This window comes from Urocitellus parryii, chromosome 15, assembly GCF_045843805.1.
Source record: "Urocitellus parryii isolate mUroPar1 chromosome 15, mUroPar1.hap1, whole genome shotgun sequence".
Lineage (NCBI taxonomy): Eukaryota > Metazoa > Chordata > Mammalia > Rodentia > Sciuridae > Urocitellus > Urocitellus parryii.
The window spans coordinates 21,970,423-21,991,429 of NC_135545.1; the positions used below are offsets into that span (position 1 = coordinate 21,970,423).

At 39.8% G+C, this 21,007-nt stretch overlaps 1 long non-coding RNA gene across 3 annotated transcripts; it reads left to right on the plus strand.

Moving 5' to 3' along the window:
- The first annotated feature begins 479 nt into the window (after positions 1-479).
- On the plus strand, positions 480-15,802 carry LOC113184538 (uncharacterized). Of its 3 annotated transcripts, none has more exons than XR_003301010.2 (5): positions 480-555; positions 767-863; positions 4,978-5,476; positions 11,346-11,498; positions 12,247-15,802. It is a non-coding gene; the product is annotated as an uncharacterized LOC113184538 (long non-coding RNA). The 3 variants fall into 3 exon arrangements; XR_013342491.1 differs by lacking the exon at positions 480-555 and adding an exon at positions 620-679; XR_003301009.2 differs by lacking the exon at positions 480-555 and having other exon boundaries at positions 603-863.
- Positions 15,803-21,007: the final 5,205 nt, after the last annotated feature.

The following is a 21,007-nucleotide window of genomic DNA, read 5'->3' on the forward strand; positions in this document are numbered from 1 at the left end:
AGCTAGCCAGGAGAGGCCACAGGAGACCATCCATTGCCACACAGAGTTGCATCCCAGAATTCTATCTCTGTCTTCTGCTGGCACCTGGCCTCACAACCCCTGTATAAGGAAGGTAAAAGGGAAGGGGGGAAATCAGTTGACAGGTCTTGAAACAGAAGTTAGTGTCATCCCACTCTGCTCCTTTAATCCACTAGTTTCTGGTGCACAAGAGGAATTTCACTGGTAAAACACGACTTCAAATCCATTTGGAGATATAAAATGTAATCAACTGGGAGAAATGAACATTTCCTTGCTCTTTCCCAATCAGCTCTATGGGCTGCCAGGGGCTGAGCTATCTTTGGCAGCTCCCCGAGGGCAGAAAAGGAGCCCGGTGCTCAAAGTTTACTGTTTGAATTATTCATTTGTTATTAATAGCTCTGATGACGACAAGAAGGTAGAAATCATGGTAACACAACCCAGGACTATCCCAAGAGAGCCAGGGAGAAGCAGAGCTGCACCATGTGGCCTCATCAGCAAGTGCTGAGTCATCCCTCCTCCCCTTTCTCTTCTTCCTAGGTAAGGTCAAGGGCAGGACACACCAGGTCCCACCCTTAAGAGTCCAATATCTCAAGCTCTGTAGCCCAGAAATTTTCCAACTCTGCTAATTCAGTATTGTGACTAACAGCCCAGTTAGAAAGTGGTGGGTTCCAATCTAAGATCCCCCTTTATGAAGCCTTATGACTTTGAGTAAAGGTCTTATCCTACATAAATTGTCCCCATATTTCAGATGGCTAAGCAGAAATAAGAATAGAAACTATACATGGGCTGTTGTGAAAATGGAAGAATGGATTGAACATGGTCGGTGCCCAAAGAATGATAGCTGGGTGAGTCTTGATGCATGCCATTGGAGCCTACTGTGTGCTAGGTATTTACTTTTAGATCATCTTAGCCCTAATTGGATTGTTCTACTGGTTTTTGAATCAATAAGTCTTGACTTCTCCAAGCTGGATATGCCTTACCAAATCTTTTTCTACACTCACCAGAGGGTAAAAGATGGGGTCCTAGAAAGGACTCCTGAGCACATGGGATTTTAAGTTGGAAAGATAGCCTCCTGTCTCCTCACTAAACCATACTTCTGTTGTTTGCATTTACTTGTCCTGAAAGGCAGGAGATCAGAATCAGACTCTCTGGGAGTAACTTGCTAACTTCTAGGTTTGCCAAGGCATGACTACTGCTCATTCCTTCAGAGAACAGCTTTGCCAATTGCACAGCCCCTTTCCCTGAACTCTAAGTTTCCTGAGATGAATTTCTTAGTGGTTCAACTCCAAATTCCTTCTCATCTGTAAATAGGAGGGTTGCATGATAATATAGTCTCCTCAGGGTTGCAGCAGGAATTAATGTGATAGCCCACAACTAGAATTTAACACAGTGCCTGGAATTCCAGGTGGTCTAAATCAATGTTAAGTACTTACCCATAAAAGTTCTATTTGAATATTTACTTTAATCCAAATTTTCCAAGGCAGGTTATAAAATATCTTTGATGGTGGAGGATATTTTGGTAACTCTAGAGAGGTTTTGAGCAAAGGATGTAGGACTTTAAGCCCTGCCTCATAATACTCACATACCAAAGGCTGGAAGATAGCAAAGGGTGAGCATAAACCTTTAAAAGCTTGCTTGGAACTTGAAATTGAGCCTGACTCTACTAAAGCTCCAACATGACCTAGAAGAGAAGCAGTTGGAAGGCTTTAGCCCTTGAAAGGAAGATGCTGATAAGAATTTATTTTAGCTTGGATTTCTAGGAAGACCTGAAAATAAGGATCTGTGTGAATATGACTTATGTAGAAATAAACTAAGGAAACACTGGTAAGAGGGTGCAAAGTTTGGGCAGGGAGGAAAAGGATAAATAATACAGCATCAAGAAAAGATGGTTCAGTTACAAAACAGAGTTACAAAGATGCACAGAGTTGTCCTGCTCAGAAATAAGGGACAATTATACTTCCCCCATCATTAATAAGGGGCTGATCCTGGGGGAGATGTAAATTATGAGGTATACCTAACCCTCAGTATAAACAGACAAGATCAGTCGTGGCTGCTGACATAGAGACCCAGGTGAGGATGTGGGAGTGAACTTACATGGACTTGGTGAGCATCAGAATGTCACAAGGTCCAAGGAATATGGAGGGAGCACCAAACACTGGGCCTCTTGCAAAGCAAGGGAAAAGCCTTTTCAGCAAGCCACTCTTGTCACCAGAATGGACCCTGTATCCTGGATTTGTCTTATTTTCCCTCCCTCCCTCTGACTTTTTCTAACCCAAGGTATTGCCTTCCTTTTCCTTATTCCTTTCCTTGAACATTTAGTTGGCATTTTCTAGATATAAGATTTGGTGTCAAGCACCATGAGAGAACTAGACATACCATGGGTTATGCAGAACTCAGTGAGAACATCTAACTTTTCAGTAGCTAGGTTTTGTTCTGATCTGAAATTGTCATCAGAATTTGAGTCTTAGGTCAGCCATGTAGATGGAGCAAATAATGTGGTCCTCTACACCTCACAGTTTTGAGATAGAGGAATATGCATTTATTTATACTTACTTTATAAAGTTGTTCTCATAACACTGTGAGTTTAAAGACCCCCCACCCCCCAGTAGGTGTTTTATAGCACTAGTTGCCCTCCTTTTTTTCCTCCCTCTATTGTGCTTTCTTCTCCAGACAGCCCTCCAGGTGTCAGGTGGCAATGCTTCTGTTCTGGGTAAATTTTCTATAACCTTCAACTGTGACTCACATGCACTGGTTCCTAGGTTCATTATACTTTTATGTGTGTGTGGGGTTCCTACAGAAACAGAGAATAAACTACTTTAAGAAGAAGGAAAAGTTATAATTAAGAGGGTACAAAAAGACCAAAGGAGCTCCCAGAGGACATTGGAGAACTATAGTTGTTAAGAGCACAGCTACTTGCTTTCCCTCTCTTACAGCTTGCAAATTCTTCTTATGCTCTAAATGGCCAATTCTATCTTTAAGCATTGGATTGATTGACTCGGTTAGATACTGCCTCCCTTAATTAGTCAGCTTCCTGTATGGTGGCCTCTTTGTAGGCTGCTTTCTAGCCTCTGGACAGCTGCCCTTGGTGTAAGTGCTGGCTCTCAAGCCAGTGATCTCATCAGTCCTGTGTGTGAATAGTTCTGTATAATTTCTCCAAGAGTAAGGCTGATGGACTGGGAAAAAGGTGTGGCCAGTCTTCTCACCCATCCCAGCAAGGTCTGGTTTTTGTCTCTTCTCTTCAAGACTGAGGCATTGTTAGGAAATGACTGAGAAACAAGGTAGAATGAAGAACTCACAATTTGGTTCAATCAGCCTCTCATTGACTTCCCATCTCCATTCACTCCTCCTATCCTCCCCTGGACTCCTACTTTTTCATCAGCAAAATTCACTGCCTGGAGGGTGGCTGTGACATGTCTTGGGGTACTATAGACCTATAAAATGAACACTTTCTCTAGTTCCAGTAAACAGTCTGATCTTGGCAGGCTTCTCTCAGTGGACAGCTTTGTCTTGCATTTCCTTTTTGAATCCCCGTCATCTTAGTATAGTCCCTGGTATACAATAAATGTTTGACAAAAGTTATTTATATAATGAATTAATGAATGAACTTTTCTTATAATATGTGTTTATGGCATATGTGGGAAATAGGCTATGTAGTTCAAGGGTATTGTGCAGATCTCATGATGCTCATTATGGGTGCCAGTTTCAGCAGAGAACAAACCAGGGATACAATTTATCTCATACGCATAATCTGATTGATTAGTTAGGGCTGCCTAAAATAGTATGCTGAGAAGGCCATTTCCAGGCTTGGTATTTAATTAATGAGGTCTACCTTAGGGAGAGGATAGGGATAGTTGTACCTGGGTCATGTATCCCCGACACCAGTTCTACCCACTTTATCTCATAATCATTTCTGACATTCTTTTAGCCTGAGAATAGAGATCAGTACAGCCCCGAGAAAAGAGAATGAGTCTAATTTTATAAGTAATACGTGCATAACTTGATCAATATTGTCATCCTGATCATTTATAATTAAGAAAAAATAGAGACATCATTTCAGCCTCAACACAGTGTTTGCCATTTAAAATGCCCTGGCAACCTCTGAAGCTATGCAAACATGTAATGTTTTCCTTAGACATCCTGTAGAAATATCAGAATCTCAAAACCTACTTCTTCAGATTTCTGATTAAACTGCAGTTTCTGGCCTCTAGAGACCTCTCCTTTCTTTCCAGTACTCTCTCTCGAGAGGAGGCAATTGAAGTGTTTCAGGGCCCAGGGCTGGGCTTTGAAGCCCTCAGTTAAAATGAAATCCTCACTTAAGAGTTCTGGTAAGGCTTTTGAGGAGAGTGAGCATTTGGCCTGGAGATGGAATGAATTTCTGTTTCAGAACGGCAGGGAAGAGATCCATCAGCTGGCCACTCATTCCCCTACCACCCTACAGCCTAGCAGGGTACAGCAGCCCTGTAGACAGAGGCAGCAGGCCTTATCCATCACACTGGACCTCTAACAGGGCTATTTGGATGTCAAGGTAGGCAGGGTAGATTTTGTTTTCTAGAAATAAGTAAAACCTTTTGTAAGCTCTGGCCAAGAAGTTAAGCCTCTGTGCTCAAGTTAAGCTCTGTGCTTCATGAAGCCGAAGGAAAGGTTCTAGGCATGTGCCCTGGAAGAACACATGAGCCTGGCTGAACAAAGGAAGGGGTTTCATGCCAGGCTGCTCCTAAAGTGATCACGTTTGCACCCTAGAAACCTATAATATTTCCCTTAAGTGGTCAATAAGGCTTCTGATAGACAGGATTCTACTTAGACCTACGTGTTCACCATAAGACAGTGACTGCAATGATGAAGGCACAATGATTCTGACACTATTGGTGTCCCACCATGCCTTTATGAAGACAAAACTTGCTGATGCACCAATCTTTGACCCTAGGTCTAAGAGATTTTTGTTTATGGCCATTCTCACAGAAGCTGGAAGGAGCCCTCAACCGGGGGTGGAGAAAAGTTGACAGATGAGTCCTCAAAGTCCTTACCTCATGGTGTTACCACCCTGAAGTTTGTTCTACATTGACTCGTAAAATTCTCCTGTGGGATTGAGCCCAGGTACAAATGCAAGTACTCTTATTGGTAAATTGATTTTAAGTTTTTAAAATTTTCGTCTTCCTCTACTGTACCATATGTGGAGAAGAAAGCAACACAGCCTAAATTGTCTTTGCCAGGAAGAGGATCGTGCCTATCAGAGGAGTAAAGTATGGACTCTAATTATTTATGTACAAGGAAGAACTGGCTACAAACTTCAAGAAGGCAGAATTGGGACTACACTGACACTGAAGTGGGCCACTTCCAGGCTGGAGGAGAGAGGGCTCAATGGAGCATCTCAGACACAGCAGTAGAATGGAGGGCAGAATACTGGATGAGGAAATACCATGAGTCATTGAAGGACTGAGGGCATTTGGTGAAGGGTGATGTATATAACTTGGTGGGAAAGTGTGCTTGTTTTAGCCTGGCTTCCCTAAAACACAAATCAGGAGGCAAAAGACTATTTTTCTAATACTTTATTATAGAGCACAATACCAGGAATGAAGCGAGGCAAGCAAAAGAAGAAGACTAATTTATCCTTACTTACTTTTAGCAAGCCTATTAACCAAGCTGAGCATGCTTATCATAAGCTGATTTCCCAGCATCGTAGAATGTCTTTAGGGAACCCTGGGGGAGATGCTTGGTCTCTTAATACAGCATGGCGTAAGGGGACTAGGATCAGAGGAAGAGGGCTTTAGATGGACTCATCTTCCACTGGTCTAAATTGTACTCTTACAGAGAGTTGACTTTCCTGCTTTCCTATGGATTTCTCTGAGATTCATGCTTCAGTAGCATCAGGGAAACCCCAGAGTATCAGCCAGAGGTATGCAAGAGAAGTGGGGAAGAGATACTCTTGAGGTGTGCTTGTGAATACCTGAGGGTAAGGAATAGCAGTTTCAAAAGGTTACTTGACCTATGGTGGAAACCACAATGGTTTCATAACCAGGGAGCATCACCGGTTATGACTAGTGCCATATCAAGAAATGTGGACAATACAGAGACACTATCTTATCATTTGTAGACATATGTGTTTATTTTCATGTATTTCAGAAACATCCAACATTGCACATGATAACTTTATTTTTAAAAGTTTAAGTAAATAAGCATATGCTTGGCATACAATTATGGCCAAAACTGTGAAGAGAGCACTTGAATGTGAAACACTTGGGTAGGTGAAGGCTGGGAGTGAGCTGCCCAATTTGTGTCTATCTTAAGCCTTAAATGTCTGAAAGGGAGATATGAGATAGCAGGCTTATAAACAACTTGGGACCAGGTCCTGGGAGATTTGATGATCATCTTGGATGATATTCACAGGCAGGTGTGTTTTGATAATATTCAAGTTTCTGTCAGTAGGAACACTTGCATGATTTGTTACTTTGTCAACTGAAGGAAATAGGTGGTACCTGCTAGAGGTTTTGCGAAAGTGTTTAAGACCTGACAAGAACAATTTTAGAGGAAGAAAATTTATTTGGGGGCTCCAGGTTTCAGAGGTCTCAGTCCATGTATGGCCGACTCCATTGTTTAGGGCCTGGAATGAAGAGTATGGCAGAGGAGAACAACTGGGATCATGATGCCAGGAAGTACAGACTAAGTTCAGCTCACCAAATATATACCCCAAAGGTGCACCCCAGGACATATTTCCTCCAGCCATATTCTCCCAGCCTATAGTTACCATTCAGGTAATTCTTATCAGGGGATTAATTTACTGATTGGATTAAGGATCTCTTAACCAAATCATTTCACCTCTACATTGTCTCACGTGAGTTTTTGGGGGATATCTAATATCAAAACCACACAACACTAAGTATGAGAGAGTGTATCTCCAATCAGTATGTAGTCTGGAAAAATCTAGTTTCAAATTTCTTTTCCTCTAAAAATTAGGTAGATAAAAGTAGGAAGACATGTATTTTTAAGAAAAATTTTGAATTTTTTAAACATAATAAAAATTTTTCAAAGGCTGAAATTATCAAGTGTCGGCGAGAACGTAAACTGAACGCTCATGCACTGTTGCTGGGTAAGTATATCAGTGCAACTGCTTTAGAAAACCATTTGTCAATACCTACTAAAACCAAATGTATACCTTCACTATGACCCAGCCATTACATTTTTAGATAGCTATGTGAAAGAAATCCATACTTAGGTGCACAAAAAGCTATATATAAAAAGGTTCATCAGCAGCCTGATATATAATAGCAAAATTTGGAAACTACTCAAATGTCCACCAACCAGAGAATAGATACATAAATTGCATACTGAACACAGATCACAATGAAAATTAATGATCTACAACTGCACACTCAAATATAGATGAATCTTACCCACATTATGTTATGGGGGAAAAGGCCAGAATCAGGAGTCCTAAAGATTAAAATTGCAAAAATATCAAGAGCAGCCAAAATAATCAACGATGTTAGAAGTTAGGATGGTTGTTATCTTTGGGATTATGACTATAAGAGGTCACAAGACAAGATATGTGGGAGCTGGTTATGTTCTGCTCCTTAATCTGGAAGTTGGTTATATAAGGTATTAAGTCTGTTCAAATTCATCAAGTTATATTCATGCAATTTATGTATTTTCCTGTGTATATTGTACTTCAGCCAAAGTTCAATAAAAAGGGAAGCAACTAAATAATTTTTAAATGCCTGTACTCACACTTTAGAACTAATTTTGGTACCAAATTCTGTCAATACACATCACAAGTGATCATAACACTCAGCTCAATCAGAGAAATTGGAGGGGGTGAGAGTGGAGGGAGAGAAGACGGAGGGTTGTTTCCCGAGTCCAGGCAGGAGGAACAGGTGTTGGTGAGGAGGTGGGCTTCATGCCAAGATATTGGGATTCCCTGTGACTACATTTGAATGTCAGGAAGCACTAAAGAAGATATTGGTGAGAAACAAGGATGAATTTCTGCTTGCAATCATTGTACTTCAAATTAGCCTTTTGAAGATCCAGAAAGTGTGCTGTTTGGGGAGATAGCTAAAAATTAATACTATTACCTCTAAGGAGGAAAAACAATGGAGGCCTACTATTTGTTGCTACTTTTCTTCTTGTTAATTTCTTAGTAATTGTGTAGACTCTCATTTCTTATTCTGAACATGACAAAGTATACTACTATATCCTGTCTGTGTCAGATGATCTTAACAAAAGAGCCATGTGGAAGAGCAGTTATATTCTTAGAAATAGAGACACAAGGCCTAGTGGCCAAAATCACTAAGCAAAGGCAGCATACAAGAGTTCAGCAGCTATTGGGTTCTTCATTTTTCCATGGACCAAAGAGTTAATTCACTTGAAGTAAAATGTTTGACATGTCATATTTGCTGAATAAGCATTAATCTCCTTCTCCTTTAACCATCATGTTTGTATAAATATCCTGAGTTGGGTAAGAAGAAGCATGGAGCTTACTATATGCCATTGAGCTGGTACTCAATTTATGTTGGTCCTTCTACTCACTTCTAATATAAGAAGCTCACCATAATACATTTATTCAAATGACCCTTAATCTGTTCTCTGAGGGATTCTGTTGGCCAAATAGCCTCAGAAAGTTACTGGTGACTGAAGGCATAAATAGGCAAGAGGAAGAAACCTCCTCACTTCCATTCCAAGGCAGAACAAGAGGCTCACTGATGCTCCTGCAAAATCAGAACTGTACGACTGAGGCACATTATAAAACCTCTTCTCACCTATTTCCTCATACATAAATTAGGAATATCTAAATTACCTCAATGAGAATAAAATAAATTAATGTCTATAAATATTTATAGTATTACATAGAACATAGTAAGTATCAGGTAAATGCATGATTTATATTATGAAAGCAGCAGAGGCCTGGAGTCTCTACCCAGTCCACACAGAGTTTACAGTTCTAGGGGCACTGTTTGTAGTCCTGGGATAGATGCACCAAGGGGATGACATTGGGGTAAATTAAGTCATTTCTAAGGCTCCACTTTCCCGGATGTTCTTTGGTGTTGGTGTGAACAGAACAAATGTCAGAGAAACACAATTTGGAAAATACATATGGTCTTGAGAAATATACATAACCTCTCAGAGTCTTGGCTTCTTCACCTGACACACAGGAAAGGCAAAATGAGACAAAATTTATAACAAGCCAAAGAAAATCATAATCACCATCATTCAGAGGAAAGACTATGTTTGCTTGGGAAAAAACAAATTCTCTGATAAGGCACTTGAAAACCCAGGATTCAAGTGCAAGTGATTTGCTTTGGAGTGAGTGATCCCAGGAAGCTCAGGATCATGTCAGAATGTCAAGAGGAAATTCTTAAAAGGCTTTGAGTATCAAGGGTAATGTAAAAAGTGAGAAATTGTGAGCATTCTGAAGCTTTTAGCAATAGAAAAATGGTTAAATACAGTAAGAAAAATTATATAATCTTCAAAGATGGCTTTATAAATAACATCTGATGACATGTGAAAAAGAAACAATATATTGAGTAAATTAATAAAAACTATATAAACACATGAATAGGAAATGAGAATTTGATGTTTTCCAAACATCAAATTATTCAAAGTGTTAGTCTTTGAGTGGTGGCATTATAGTTGAACTTAAATGTTATTTTATATAAAGATTCATACTTCCAAATGATCTATGCAAGGCACATAAAATTTATTATTGTATTACATCACAAATCTGAAAGAAAAACAATGTGGTGCACTCCTATAATCCCAGCAACTCAGAAGGTTGAGGAAGGAGAATTCCAAGTTTGAGGCTGGCCTGGGCAAATTAGCAAGATCTTGTATCAAAACAAAAAATAAACAAAAGTGGGTGGGAGTATATAGTTCAGTGGTAGAATGCCCCTGGGCTCTTTGAATTTAACTCTCCATTTCTTGATTTTTTTTTTTTTTGAAACAATCTCTTGGGCCAGAAGGGGGACATTAGACTCAGTGTTCAAGTTTAGTATTCATCTATAAGTGCTTTGGGATGAATTTTTCTATAGTCTAATACAGGATATTCTTTGCACAGTGTTCTTATAAATACATTTAATTTTTATTATCAGGAAGACTACTCATTAGAAGGATGATTCAGGATGAATATTCACTCCCAAAGAGGGTGATCTGTGAAACACTAGTAACTCCCTGGATGGGAGTTGTCATCATCTTTGTATGTAAAATGTTGAGCATGGGCCTAAGTGCCTTTGTCTGGGGAAATCCTATAAACATTTTATGAAATCTCAGAGTGATTCCCAAATTTTGAGAACTGCTATTACGTTCTTTAAGAAATTGCTGTTAAACTGCGAGTGGTGGCAAATGCCTTTAATCCTAGCAGCTTGGGAGACTGAGACAGGAGAATCCTGAGTTAAAACCAGCCTCAGCAGAAATGAAGTGCTTAGCAGCTGACTGACACCTGACTCTAAATAAAATACAAAATCGGTCTAGGGATATGGCTCTGAGTTCAATCCTCAGTACCCCCTCTCCCTCCCCACCAACCAAAAAACAAAAGAAAGAAAGAAAGAACACAAGAAATTGCTGTTAAATGCTTCAAAGACTTGTTGCTATAAAATAAACCCAAACGTATCCCAAGATCATCTCCAACTGGGGCCTTCATTTGTAAACTCATTGAATCCCAATTTAAGAAAGGGATTATAGTGGCAGTGTTTGATTCAGCAAATGAGTCTTGATACCCACAGACTGAAAGAAAAATTAGGAAACTTATACCACTCATTTGTCCACTAACTGGATTTTGGATGGCTTGTTCCTCATGAAACTTAGGTATTTGGAATGAGGCCATAAGGAAAATGTTATCATGTAAACCCAGACCTGAGCAACTGGACTTGTGCCCACAGAGTAATCCAGACTCAGCAACAGGATGGGTTTTAATCAGTGAAAGCCCTCCCCTCTGGGAGCTCATCCAGGGTCACACTTACAGATATTCCATCACCCACGCACCATGGCTGCCCTATTCCCAGGATAACATCATGATTCATCCAGTTCTAAACGCCTCCAGAATAGGCCATTTATCTGAGCCTGGCCAGGTGGCACTGGAATGATGGCTAGAGAAGGGCCTCCATTGTTCGGTAACAATTTACAACAGCTTGGGAAAATATTTTTTATCTTGTAAAATAATGTTCTGCATGAATGGAGACACACACATTCTGGAAGACAAAAAAAAAAAAAAAAAATGGGACCTCTAAAAGGAAGGGCTTCTTACAGAAGTTGGTCCACATAGAAGATAAATTTAATACAATGTAAATGTATACTGTCACTAAATTACTAAATTCCCCTTTGTCATTTCCTATACTCTGAAGGAATTTTCTACACATACAGAAGGCAGTTCTCCATGGTCTTAGATACAAACAGAGCAGACTTTGTGATGCAAATTTTGGTGCTATCAGCATCTTCAGGAAGTACCACCCACAGAGGAGGAAATTGAGAAAACGGGGAAAGAAAGACAGTACAAGGTATGTTAAAGAGCAATTTACCACATAGGTAACTGGGATTGAATCCAGTTGATTCCTTTTTTGGTGGCGGTGGGGGGACCAGGGATTGAACTCAGGGACACTTGTACACTGATTCACAACCCCAACCCTATTTTGTATTTTATTTAGATACAGGGTCTCACTGAGTTGTTTAGTGCCTTGCTTTTGCTGAGGTTAGCATTGAATTCAAGATCCTCCTCTCTCAGCCTCCTGAGCCACTGGGATTACAGGCATGCACCACCACTCCCTGCCCAGTTGATTTTGATTCCTCTCTCACATTTTTTTTTTTTTTTTTTGGAATTGATACTGTGGAGTATACTTCAGGACTAACTGAGGGGCAAGGGAGCTAGAGCTTTTATTAATCATAGTCCATTCTTTACCAGTGGAAGGCTGCTTTAAGGCACATTTACTTCCTGGCCCTTGTAGTCTGTTTTGTGTGGAGGATCAAGTATACTTCTGCTGACAAAAAAGGCAAGAGTCTGGTATTACTAGTAAGAGGCCTTTGGTTTACACAGATATAGTTAGTGCCCAGAGGAAAGGAGCAGAATTTAAACAGCTGCTGCAACAACCCTTTGAAAACAATTTGGGTTATCACTGGACATGTATAGCAAAACCCCTTTGGCCTATAGAAAACTTGAAATTGTTATGCCTGTTCATCTTGTGTTTCTTTAATCAACCAACACATTTTCTTTGAGCATCTTCAATGTTTCTATCCTTCTGTTTTGTCCAGTGGGAGAAACAAATGAAAGCGAAGATATGATCCCTGACTTCAAGCAGCTCACCATGCATTTGGAAAAGTAACTTCAGTGAAACAGACACTAGGCTACAGAGCTGATTGTGAGGAGTGAAGACAGCCTCTTTCCAAATAAAGGAAATTGCGATTATCTCAGTGGCCAGCCATAGTGCAAGGACATTTCTTTAGCCACCAGCCCATTCCCCAGTCATGCCATAGCTAGCAGAACAGAGGACTACGAGATATCCTATCCAGCAAGGTAGTATTCAAGTCCATTAAAGGATAATAGCCATCAATCACAAGTCCACTGGCATTTTCCTTGAAAGGAAATGTGTCTTACGCTGAGGTCTCCCAGAGCAGATGCTGAAACAAGAATTCAATGGCAAATGGTTTTTTTTTGGGGGGGAACTGATCCCAAAAAGCACTGAAAGGGGAAAGGGGAACTGATAGAAAAAGAAGCGAATATAGTATAAGTTAACCAGCAGGATGATTAGGGCTTATTCCACTGGGGAATTGTAGAACACAATGTAGAAACTACTTGGAGTCATTATATCTGAGAGGTGAGGAATCTTAAGTATTTATCTTCCAAAGGAAGGATCATGGGTTTGTTCTGAAATAGACAGTGCAGAAGGGTAATGGGTGGGAAGGTTTGAAAGGTAATATCTGTTACCGAAGGAAAACAGTTTGAAATTAGAAAAGGATTTTGGTTATGTCTCCAGTTTGGACCAATGAATGCATTTTGGTATTGCTTCCTCTCTCACGATAATCTGCTCTCATTTGGGAATGGTCTCAGTGACGTTCCCTGGTTTTAGATGATTAATCCATTGGTAGGCATCTCTTTCAAACTGGGCCATTCAAATTCTCTTCCCATGAATTTGAAACTTAAAACAAAAAGACACAAGGAATTGAAGTCACTGCAAATGCATTTTATAGAAAGTCTTTTGACATTTGAATGTTGAGAGTAGAACACTCCCATTACTACCTCCCCACCTTCCTAAATACTGTCCCCCCCCAATTCTTCCCATTCCACAGTCTTATAATTCTCTCTCTCTCTCTCTCAGGTCTCTCTTTTCCCCCCACTAGGTATATGAAGAGAATCAAGGTTTCTTTTCTGTTGTTTGCTATCAATATGATATGATTGCATTTATGTGTGCTCAATTTCAAAAACCCTTTTGTATCTGAATATAATAGTCATTGCCCAGGTTTTTGTTTAAATCAATGGCATTTGCCAATTTAATCTCCATTCATCTCTACCCAGCAGGGATGGACCAACAGAGAGTGTTCTCCATCCAAGGGGAAATCCTGGCAAATTGCTGGTATGTTCAACATTGAAAAAAGTATGTCTTTATATCCCCATTGAGTGCATGAACAAAAACACACAATTCACATATTTAGTTAGACTTTAATGGGAACAAAGCAGTTAATCCCAAACTCTCTAGTATAAAGGAAATCTGTTTGCCTTTCAAAAAAAAATATGAGAGTTTAAACTCTGAGTTAAGTAATCCTTTGGACAGCGGGCAACCATACCTCAGTATATTAAATGTTTTTCAATCATCCGCTCTGTTCATTATAGAAAAGTAAATTTGCTTAGCCACTAAATACCAAATGTTCACTTAGAAAACATTAAGGAATGTGATCAAGAGATTTTCTTTCTTGTAAAATAATTGCCTCAAAGCTGCATAAACACAAAGTGCACATTTTCCAGGGGAACACGAGAATGAGCCTTGGCAATTGGCAGATTTATATGCTGTTGAAAATTACTCTTTCGTTCTTAGGCAGCCCTAGCATTCATATTCCTCTCAGTCTGCCTCTTGGGCATGTTGCCCTCCTAGTGGGAAAAGCCTGCTAAGGGATTTGGGTCCAGATTTCTATTGGGAGAAGATGGTTTTGGCATCCTTGCATGTTTGGTTGGTAGTCAGACACAAGATTTGGAAACAGGAGCAGAAAGAGTTTCAGACTGAAAATCAGGAGATCTGGTATTATTTTATGGTCAGCCACTATCTTGCTGTATGTATAACTTTGGGTAAAATATTCCCTCTTTCAATGCCTTGGTTTCCTTTCTGTAAAAGGTTGAACAGATATTCTTTTTAATCCATTGTATAAATTAGTGCTTACCAATAAGGACATGACACCTTTGTATTCCTGGATTTCATTTTTATAATATTTTCCTTTTCTCTTTCTAACTAGCAATAGTTGACAGAAGCATACTCTTTATTATGGACATATTTAGATGCTACTCTGAATCCTTCATATGCATTGCCTCATTCAGTCTACACCATGATCTAATGAGATATGTAGTAATATTATTCTTGTGTTATAAATGTAGAAACTGAGGCACAGAGAGATGAAGTAATTTGACTAACTTCACATTACAAATAAGTTAGTGAAGACGTGTGATTTAAACTCAAGAATATCTGGCACCAGACTTAACCAACATACTATATTGTCTCTCTTCTAAAAATCCACATCTAAAAAAACATGATATTTTATTTTGATTTTTCTTTTTTATCTCTGATTCATTCTTTTGAGAGCTGGCACATTTTTTTTTAACTGAGTCAAGAAATTTTTATTAAATATCTTGTCTGTGTGTGAGTGTGTGTATGTGTGTATGTGTATATGTGTGTATCCACAGGGTAGAGAGGAGAAGGTATTGACACTGTTCTCAGAAAGATGTTGTCTGTCCCTTATAATCTTGATTATGTTCCTGCTGGGGAACTTGTTGGGAAACAAAAATTTAAAACTTCTATAGAAGATTAACTCGTGATCCTAATACTTGTATCTTCTTTTTGATGCTGCCTGTTTCTGGATCTGTGATTCCATGCCCATCAGGATCCTGGAAACTATTGGGCATTGGATCCATGAGCTCAAGAGTGTGAGAAAGAGGATATGATAGCTACTCACTCATATGACCTCTGTAGAGGCATCACACTGGATGAGAAAGAAGTTTCAGGAGAATTCCCTGTTCTAGTATGACTTCTTTCACATATCCTCATTCATTTTCAGTCTGGAGGACTCTCACTGTAAAGGTAAAATTTCTAAGCTGATTCTAAGCTGCAAGAGTCTGAGTTAAAGTGTAAAAGACTGGGGATTGTAAGGTTTCTAAATTGAAAGGCTTGGGCTAAAAATAATAATAATAGGCCAGGTATTATTAAAATTCCTCTGCTACCCCAGGAACCTGTAATCTCTGTAGCTGTTAGAACAATACCTGAACTGCCCAGTAAATATTTCCATTGATTCCCTGGTTGTTTATTAGCTAAGGGCTCCAAATAGCTCAGACGTAAGCATCCAGGCCACAAAACCAATCAGTTTAAATGTGTACCCCGCTCAGGGGTGACCAATCACCCCTGCCCAGACTGTAGATGTACTAATCATGGCTCAGGGTTGTTGTTCAATTTTCCCTCGCCTCAAGATGATTTGTTCTGATGTATGCAAAGCCCCCCACCCTCTCCAAAAAGTGTACTTAAGCTCTGCTTGACCTCTGCTCTAGGCTCTCTGGGCTGCTCTCCCTTCCTGAGGGAGCCTTGAGCCCCAGCATGCTGGTTCAATAAAACTTCCCCCCTGCAATTGCATGAGGCTGGTCTCTTGTGTGGTCTCTCCCTCCGACGCTCCGCCGGACCCTTACATCACTAATTCATCCTCTTTGGCCTTCCACATTCACTATTTTCCACAGGAAACTTCCTGCATAGTGCCTTTTGTAGTACTGATATGGATCTGTTCATATTTCCCCCACTAGATTATAAACTTCTCAAGGACAGAAGATACTGTCTTTATCATCCCCAATTTTGTTATACACCCAATATAGACCCTCCCTCTCTTCCTTTCTCTGTGCTGGAGATGAATCCAGGGCCTGGTAAATGTTGTCTACATCCACTGAAACTACATCTCCAGACTCTTGTAGAAAGTCAAAATTCCTGATTAAGAAGCAAACAAATGAAAGAAAAATACGTATTATGACACTTTTAGTTGCAAGAATTAAGAGTCAACCTGAAACTAACTAACCAGAAAACAGACTCTATATGCTCATGTAACTGACAAGTTGAGGAGTGGTTCTAATAAAAAAACCTCAAAGGCTGTCTCTTTATCTCTTGCTTCTGCTTCATTCCTGTGGTTCTTTTTTTGAGGCTGATTCTGGTCACATGGTAGCATCCAGCAGCTTTAGTTATCTATTTTACCAACTAAGCAGCCTTAGATAAAAGAATGAAAATATTTTCTAGTGGTTTCTACCAATTTAATAAGCTTCAATCTGTTCCTTCCCCCCAAATGAATCAGTCACAGTGCCTGGGGGATGAAGGTCACTGATAGCCAGACATAAGTTACACAAATCCTTCTAGAGCTAGGAACTGATCACACCTTGTATGGACCTTAGCAAACAAGAATAAGAGAATGTCATTCAACAAAGAGCAATTAAGATATGTTGGCAGAAGGAGGACAGATACTAGCCAGGGAATATGCCAGATGTCTTCCACAGGAGACAGAGATGAGAATGGGGACCCAGTAGGTTGTCAAATCTAATAGTTGGCTCAAAGGATTTACCCAAGGTAAAAAGAAGAATCTGACCTCATAGACGTTTTCTATAACAGAGAATTTGCCTGTATCTACCAGATATCTATCTATCTATCTATTCTATCTATCTCATCCCAGTTGTTGATACTGAATAAAAGAAAGAGTGAACTGTGTATTAAATTGTTTCCCAAGTTCAGATTCTTTTAACTTGCCATTTATTGGGAGGAAAATATCACTTCTCACTATTTGTAGGATATAGTGACTGAGACCTGAGCTCACACAGCGGGGAAGTTGACAAAACAGGGATTGGAAGCCAGGGCCTTTGTAGAGGCTCCTCTGAATTAGCTGCATGAGGAAATTACTGCCTGTTCCTGGATGCCCAACAGCTTCCAAAATATGCCCTTCCTGTTGACAGTTGCAGTTTCATTTACACTCCAGACACCTGTCTATTGACATTAATACATCCTTTGCAGGATGGTTTGTCTGAGTGTAATGTTTTTCTTTTTTTTTTGTCCCTTGATAGCCCATATCATAGCAAAACAACCTCACTCTTCATTAATAGACCAGGATAGCAGAGTCAGGGATATCTTTTAAAAACAAACAGTGTGACAACAAGGAATTTCAGGGAGAACTCACTGACCCCTTCTTTCTCTGTGCCTCTCAATCACTCTTCTAAATTTTGTTATTCTCAAAGGGACTCAGCAGTTAGATGCTTAAGTAAAAGGCCCCCAAGTGGAGCTGCTCTCACACCTATTGTACTGAGGTGTCTTAGGCCATTTTATGCTGCCATAAAAGAGTGCCTGAGATGGGATAATTTATAAATAACAGAGATTTCTTTCTTATAGTAATGGAGACTTAGAAGTTTAAGGTCTAGGGATCCATATCTGGCAGGGGCCTTCTTGCTGAATCATCTCATGTAAGTAGGTAAAAAGGGCAAAGGAGGAGGAGGAGGGGAGAGGAAATATGAATTCATTCTTTTATGGTAACCTATTCTAGTGATAACTAACCCACCATTAATCCATTTATGAGGTCAGATACCTCATGACTTAATCACCTCTAAAGTTCCCATTTTAATACTGTTGTGTTGGGGATTATATCTCCAACACATGAACTTTGGGGGAACATATTTAAACCACAGCACTGGATTAGTTTGCCTCCTTTCCAGACTGTGAGACCCCTTACTAGTCCAGGAGTCATGTCTTCTCTATCTTCCACACATAGAAGCCTGAAGAAGGAAGCATTCCAAATGTAGATGAAACCTCTGGAAATAGCACTTCCTCACTCTGTCCACAACCAGCAAGACAGTTGAAATGCTCAGCAGAAGAACAAGTGCTCAGCTCAGTTGCGGGCCAGAGACTTTGCCAGGCAAAGGGGTCACACACAGTGAGCAAAATGGACAAGGCTCTAACTTTAGGACTAAGCATTTTAGCAGGAGAGACACACTTGAAATGGTAAGGGTAATGATGATTATAAAATTATGTACTGTGATGAACAGTATAAAGTAAAAGTTACAGTTTGAATATTAGGTGTCCCCAATAAGCTCATGTATGAGACGATGCAAGAAAGTTTGACGGTGAAAGAATCGGGTTATAGCAGCTTTAACCCAATCAGTGAATTAATCCCCTGATAGGGATTAACTGGTGATAATTGTAGGTAAGTAGGATGTGGCCGAGAAGGTGGATCTCTGTGAGTGTGCCTTTAGGGTATATACTTTGTCCTTGTTGAGAGGAACTCTCTCTCTGCTTGATGTCTTGAGCCACTTCTTTCCATCACACCCTTCTGCCCTGATGTTCTGCCACCTTGAGCCCTGAGAAAAGTAGCTGCTGTCTATGGACTAAAATCTCTGAAACCATGAACCCCCAAATAACCTTTTTCTCCTATAAAATTGTTCTTGTCAGGGCTTTTAGTCGCAGCAACAGAAAAGCTGACTGCAACTGTTCATTCCAGTTTGTGGTGGGGTTCCTTTGTTCATTAGAGTTTGTGGTGGGGCTCCTGGCCCAGGTGAAGTGAAAAGCTGTTAAGGTGTTTGAAAGTTACCAAAGAAAGGGGGGAGGGAGAGTCCCAAGGAGAAGGCCAGTCTCTCTTCTACTTTATTACGTTCCTGAAAAGGGGACAAGAGGCAGCATAACGTAGTGATTGCCCAAGTTCAGATGCTGGCTTGGTTATTTCCATGATTCTAAGCGATTTTCCTTCTCTGTAAAATGGGGCTATCGCAATAGTAGTTCATACTTCACAGTTTGTTATGAGCATTATTGACTTAATAGTGGTAAAGTGCTTAGAAGGAGGCTGGCCACAGGACTTTCTCCTGTAGTGGCCTGAATGGTGAATTAGAACTAGTGAAGAAAAGACTGGTGAACCCACTGCCAGGCTGAGAGAATGAAATGTGTGGAAACTCCGAAGTTGGGAAGAAGGTGGCATGTTGGATTACTAAAAGCAGGCCCTTGCGCCTGGAGAGTACCATACAACGGAAGAGCAATGCATGAGAAAGTTTGAGAGAAGGGAGGGGATAGCAGGTCACCTAGGACCTTAGCAGTCATGGTGAGTATACTCCAGTTCATCCCAGATTTAAAATGGAACCCCTGAAAAATCTGAAACAGAAGGGAACATGATTAGATTTCCAGCTTAGGAAGTTGTAACTGAATGTGATTAAAGGCACAAAAAGTAAGAGGAGGTAGAAAAGGAAGCCACTAATAGTTACAGGACTTAACTTTTGGTTTACTGTTGTGGGCGTGGGTAAAGTTATTTTCTGGTTATTGGATATGTTATTCACCTAATAGTGAATAACACTGTGGTTATGCTTGGTTCTATAAATATCTCTTAGCTGAGAAGAATGTTTGGTTCAATTCATGCAGGGTACAAGTTGGGACATAATCCCATAGATGCAAAACACATGTCATATAACCCAGTTGGCACTCTTTGAAATTTGTAGAGTCCCAAGGAGAAGGCCAATCTCTCTTCTGCTTTATCACGCTCTTGAGTCCACCACAGATTTTCCTAGTCCACTGTTTTCTGCAGAGCAGGGGTCTGGTGGACAATGGTGCCACCATGGTCTAATATGGGATTGGGAACCTAGTTGGGAAGAAGAATTTTCTTCACTCCTTATCAATTTCCATTTGGATGGGGGCAGGAGTTCATGGGAACTTAAGAATAGGGAACATTGAAGTTCTGTAGAGGACCAAGAAAAGGGAAACTATTTAAGTTTATGTGCTTAATATAAATATGTAAATATAAATAGAAGGAGTTAGCCAGGATATCATGAACAATAGATATAGTTATTAAAATTAAATGTGTAACCCCAGAATACATGTGATTTTTATTATAGTCAAGGTGAAATTGCTCCATATCACTGTGATATTTTAATCTTTGTTTCATTATGTTCGTCTTTACAATGTCAAGTGGAGAATGCCTAATACCAAGATATTTAAATTAGATCAGTATGACCTGAGATACATATTTTATATAAAGTAGCCATGAATTTGGTAATTCATTTTCTAAGATATAACATATTTGATAAGTATAAATTGTGGAAAGGGGACTTCCAAAGAAATTCTCAGGCTTGATGGGTTGCTGTTAACCCCCAAATGCATTTATTTCATTTAAGCAGATATTACAGCCTATATATAGCCTTTCCTGGAAACTGAAGTAGATTCATTTATGACATGGATTAATGTAAAAATCAAATTCCAAATTGTATTTGAATGTTAATCTCTTTTCTTCACACAAATTGAGGTCAGTTTCCAAAGATGTATATACACCTTCCCCAGCTTCCACCAAACACCTTGAATAACGGACTCTGGGACATGGATACAACCAAAGTCAAATGTCACTGTAATTAATGAGGTACAGAGTCACAGTATGGAGACATTGCTCAGGCTTGAGGCTTCTAAAGGCAATAGGGGGAAGACCTGTTAGCTCTTGCCCTTGGGCAAGGGGAGTTGTGTGCATTACTAGATTTGCGGGCTTGTTGCCTTATTTGCCATTCAGTTGGCATAGCATCCAACATGAAGATAAATGGAAACATATTTTTATATAGAAGTACTTCATTAAGAAAAGCTCATCATCTTTTTCAATGACTACCAAGAGGGTGATCATAATAAATGGTTCACAATGGGGGAATCTGAAACATATATTCAAACTTTGCATTTGGTGGTGGTGTTTCTACATTGGGTCCTTTTATTTCTACTCAGTCTTGACATACCCTGGACCTCTTAGTGAGATAATTGAAGACTAAACTTCTTCCTGCTAGCAAACCTGG